Source organism: Triticum aestivum, chromosome 2D (assembly GCF_018294505.1).
Source record: "Triticum aestivum cultivar Chinese Spring chromosome 2D, IWGSC CS RefSeq v2.1, whole genome shotgun sequence".
Classification (NCBI taxonomy): Eukaryota; Viridiplantae; Streptophyta; class Magnoliopsida; order Poales; family Poaceae; genus Triticum; species Triticum aestivum.
Window position 1 is genome coordinate 443,943,071 of NC_057799.1, and position 5,646 is coordinate 443,948,716.

Genomic DNA, 5,646 nt, shown 5'->3' on the forward strand with positions numbered 1-5,646 from the left:
CCAAGAAACGTATGTAATGAGGATTTCTAGCGAACGATCTCGTTAAGGAGCCAAAGCAAGTGTTACCCTTTACAAATTAAGTTAGGCGGTAAACTTACAGCCTGTCGCACTGGCGTCACCTCAATACACGGTCGGTCCGGCCCACCGCTCACCGAGGGGACGTGCATCGGCATGGTGCGTCACTGACATGTGCGACCGCATGTAAGCAGTAGCACCAACACACGGTTGGACCGGCCTGCCGCTTACAGAAGGGACGCGCATCGGCTTGGAACATCACTTACATGTGTGACCACATGTGAGCAGTAGCATGAAAAGACGGTATGTCCGGCCTACCGCTCACCGAAGGGACGCGATCGGCTTGGTACATCACTTATGTTCGACTGCATGTGAGCAGTAGCAAACCGACAGGCCAAGATCCCCCGCCTACCATGCACCAAAAGCCCGGCCTTTTATTTTAGATCCCTTTTAAAAAATGAAGATCACACCAAGGAGCAGGCCATGGCAGTTGCGAACGCTTGTGTGGCAGTTTCATTAGTAGGGGAGGGGCGTGGTGTGGCAGTTTTGTAAAATGCCATGGCACTTCTTTTTCTACTGCTGTTTTCGTCCAATAACTGGCACTGTCGGATGCAGATCTTACGGTTATTGGGGTGTTCGCCAGGAATAGCCTTGTGGTGAGCTATTGACTAGTCATTTTTCACACGCATTACATCGACACATATCACCTCTCTCCCTCTTTCCCATGCACACACCGACACTCATGAGTCCTCGGGACTTCTCGCACACACCATCTCTAGCTCTCTAGGTCGATGCCACCCACATACACTTGTACGCTATGTTTAGTATGTTGTACACAAAGAGAAGAGGTGCACGCATGCACTCGTCCTCTCTCGCACACGCATCTGTAGCTACGAATTGTAGTGTTCTCAACCATCCGATTGACTCTATGAAAGGTTCACGTTGCTCCTTCTCCTTGAGATTGAAAAGTTCAAAACACGGAGGCTCAGCTGGAGGCGCGAGGTTTTGGTTAATGTGTGTGCCGCACACGGCACCAACACGACACGAGCATGGTTTGCCTGGTGCGCAGTCGGGTGAGTACTACTAGTAGTACTACTTTGATGTGTCGCGTCAACTCACAGAAGTATGCAACACTTCCTCAACAAACAAGCATATAAGCAGCTTATATTTAGGTTTACTTCTTACCCAAAAGGATCTTATATCCAACGGACACAAAATATCCCTTCGACTGTTCGAAATTACTTCAACTACTGATCTGATGTTGAAGTAATTGCTGCATCACCATCAAAATCCACCATCTCTTAAGCTAAAGTAGACCATACTAAACCCTACTTCAACTGCTAATCTAATGTTGGATTATTTAGCATACTACTAAGATAAATAGAAGGCACTGTGGAATCATTTAGGAGGTGAGCTTGTCAATCTGAATGTGGAGGGACCGTCCTCGAATACCCAGCCCCGACCAGCAGCTTGGGCGGAACTGTGAAGAAGGTCAGCTCCTCCACGGTGATGGCGCCAGGCTCCTTGCTGCTTGTCACCTCTATTTCCACCTTGATGGCGTCGGTCATGCCTTTGGGCGCCCCCTGCGGCCCGTTTTCCCACACCTTGGCCGCATAGTGCGGCGGTGGGGACGCCCCTGCTCTGATGCAGATGACCGACACGACGATAGGCGCGCCAACATCGAGCGCTCCGCCGACCATGAAAAACGTGCAGCCGTCCTCCTCTGCAAACAGCAAGCGTCGCGGCTCCGACACCAGCAGCTGCAGCTGGAGCACCTTGCCGTACTGGATCATGTGCACAGGCATGGGGTGCACGGTGCTGATGTGGTGGGGGAGCGCCGGCAGCGGGCCTTCGTAGCCGCAGCCATGCATGGGGCATTTGGAGGGCGTGAGCGGACACATGCTCTGGTGATCAGCGAGCTTGTGGTAAGTGACGTAGAGCCCACAACCTTCGTGCGGGCACTCGACCCTCGCCGAGGAGAGGATGGAATCCATCACCGTGTTGCGCACGTCGAAGCTACCACCGCGCTCATACTTCTGGCACTGCTGCTGGTTGCCAGGGCGCTCGCCGCGGCAGCCTGCGCATGCCAGGTGCCCTCCCTTGCATTGCACAAATCATTGCACAAATCATCGAACACCACATCAATCAAGAAACCTACACCTTGCTTGATCAACCGAACGGATGAGATGTATTCGAACCCCGTACACTAGAGGGTTCAAAGGGAGGAGGCACAAGGGGCAGTGGAGCAAGGTGAGGTCCATACAGACCTCCATCATCGGGTCCTGTTCCATTGGCATGATCTCGCCCTCCTCGTGCACCACCAACTCTCACTTTAGGGCCAGGGCATTAGAGTAGCCACAATGGGGAGTAACTTAGACTAGTAACATGCATATAGTGGGGAGTAACATATGTGTGGTATCATGCAACACTTCATTTATTAGGTTGTAGACTCATCTTGTCTTGGCATGTGTGATGTTACTCATACTACCGCATGCCTCTTTTTCTTCATTAATTACTTGCCACATCATCTATTTTGCCTAGATATATGTAATGTTACCATCTATTTTTACTCCCAGTGTGGGTAGTCTTAGAAAGTTTTACCATCACATATTCATACTTCAAGGTGCATTAAATCAACATGCAAGGATCAAAAGGAAACTCATAGCATGCATGAATGCATGCATTGTAATTAATGCATTGGTAAACACAAACCTTTGAAATACTTGAGTGCACTGCTTTGGTGTGTGAAAGCACAAGTGCTCCCTGGGCGATTTTGTAATTAATGTCAACATATCTCTTGTTGGACTAATGCTTTTATCTAGTGCATTTCAGACAAGTTCAACAATGGCATGGAAAGGACAAGAGGAGTGGAACCCCTTCAAGGTGTCTAGGACATGCATTGGCAAAAGCCCAAGACTCTTCATTTATATTTTAGTGATCCAAGATCACATTGAGTCCATAGGAAAGCCAATACCATTAAAAGGGGATGAGGTGTTGCTTAATGGTCTACTTGCTCAAAATGCTTAGTGATATTGCTCCAAAGCCCTCAACCACTTTCTCATTCCAGATATGTTCAAAACCCAAAGTCAAACTCGGCTCCATTGATATCTCCTATCCGGCGCCACAAAGTTCATTTGACATAGCCACTGCCAGAAACCATAACAGTTCGGTCACACCGATACGGACCTCGGTCTCACCGAGATGGCCTTGCAAACACTATGTGACTTCTTGCATTATTTTGGTCTCACCGAATCATGCAATCGGTCCCATCGAGTTTTCTTAACATTCGCTCTGTTGCCTCATTGCTTCAGTCTAACCGAGTTGATGCAATCGGTGCCACCGAGTTGATGTTTGCCCTAAGCCCTAGTACATCGGTCCCACCGAGTTGTTCCAGTCGGTCCCACCGAGATTCCTAATGTTCACATTTTGAATTGAATCGGTCTCACCAAGTTCTTCTATTCGGTCTGACCGAGTTGGGTCAAATGTGTGTATGGTTGGATTTTGTGTGGAGGCTATATATACCCCTCCACCCCCTTCTCCATATGTGAGAGAGCCATCAGAACGTGCCTACACTTCCAGCATACATTTTTTGAGAGAGAACCACCTACTCATGTGTGGAGATCAAGATATTCCAATCCTACCAGAAGAATCTTGATTTCTAGCCTTCCCCAAGTTGCTTTCCACTCAAATCATCTTTCCACCATATCCAAATCTGTGAGAGAGAGTTGAGTGTTGGGGAGACTATCATTTGAAGCACAAGAGAAAGGAGTTCATCATCAACACAACATCTATTACCTTTTGGAGAGTGGTGTCTCCTAGATTAGTTAGGTGTCACTTGGGAGCCTCCGACAAGATTGTGGAGTGGAACCAAGAAGTTTGTAAGGGCAAGGAGATCTCCTACTTCGTGAAGATCTACCCGAGTGAGGCAACTCCTTCGTGGGCGATGTCCGTGGTGGGATAGACAAGGTTGCTTCTTCGTGGACCCTTCGTGGGTGGAGCCCCCATGGACTCGCGCAACCATTACCCTTCGTGGGTTGAAGTCTCCATCAACATGGATGTACGATAGCACCACCTATCGGAACCACGCCAAAAATCTCCGTGTCTTCATTGCGTTTGCACACTCCAATCCCATCCCTTTACTTTCTTGCAATTAGCATGCTTTACTCTTTTCGCTGCTCATACTCTTGTCATGCTTGCTTGAAATGTATTGTGAATGTTTGAACTTGTGCTACAAATCCACCTTAACTTGAACTACCGAAAAACCACCACTTTTACTTGTTGATGGTCTATTCACCCCCCTCTAGACCCCTCTTATCGATCCTTTCAATTGGTATTAGAGCATTGGTCTCCATTGCTTTGGTTTAATCACCATTGGAGGAAGATGGATGAGTCTACGATTGGGAGTATTAGACGTAGAGTGCCTATGCTTGACGGAGAGTTCTATAATTCTTGGAATAATGAGATGGTTCGGATTTTCAATGAATATAATTTGAACAAATATATTACTAGCCCTTACGCGCCCCCATTGATCCTTTGCATCCTACCCCCAATGAGTATCTTGACATGACCCGCAATCTTAGAACTATTGATTTTATCATGAGAGGATTGCCTAGAAATTTGCTTGTGTGCTTGCCTACATTTGAGTGTGCTTATACTATATGGAAATATCTTGAGGAGCGCTTTCCAAACTATTCCTTGAAAAATCTAGATGAGATTCTTCAAAAGTCCATTGCTTTTCAAAATATGGATACTAGTGATCCTAAATTTGATGATTGTCTATTTGAGCTTCGTGACCTTATGCGCGCCAAAGGAGATGTTGGAGTCGTTAGTAGCATTATTTCACAAGTTATTAGTATTCATAAACATGCACATTGTCATGGTCATAAATCTAATGAATAACTTTCCCTAGGTGATGACCATTCACATGATGTTGAACACGGATACTATGATGAGGATGATGATAGTGACTTTGATCTTGATGAGTCGATGAGACACTTTGGTCTTATGGCTAACCTACGTGGTTACATGGTCGGAGGAAAGGAATGGGTTCTTGATAGTGGATGTACTGATCATATGACCAGAGATAAAGACATGTTTCGTGAGCTTGCTGAGAACGACGGTCCCCGCAAGTATGTCACTTTTGGTGACAACTCATAGGGTAAGCTAGTTGGCCTTGGTAAGGTGGCCATCTCCCATGATAGCTCCATTCAGAACGCTATTCTCGTTGAATCTCTTGGTTATAATCTACTTTCTGTATCTAGACTAGTTGACTTCGGTTTATGTTCTATTTACTGAAGTAGATTGCCAAGTGTTTCGAAGAGATAATCATAATATGGTCTTTAACGATATTCGTAGAGGTGATCTATACGTTGTTGATTTCACTAAGAGAGCTCCTCGTACTTGCTTTATTGCTAAATCTTCTAAAGGTTGGTTATGGCATACAAGGTTAGGTCATGTGAGCATGCGAAATCTTGATAAGCTTATTAAAGGTGATCATATCCTTTGTGTTAAAGATGCCATATTTGACAAGGATAGACTTTGCAGTGCTTGTCAAGCAGGAAAACAAGTTGGAGGAAGTCATCCCGTGAAGAACATCATGACCACGAGAAGACCGCTTGAGCTACTTCATAT

At 46.4% G+C, this 5,646-nt stretch overlaps 1 pseudogene; it reads right to left on the bottom strand.

The window, feature by feature from the left end:
• Positions 1–1,417: 1,417 nt before the first annotated feature.
• LOC123049544 (putative E3 ubiquitin-protein ligase SINA-like 6) lies at positions 1,418–2,288 on the bottom strand (annotated as a pseudogene).
• Between the last annotated feature and the right edge of the window lie 3,358 nt (positions 2,289–5,646).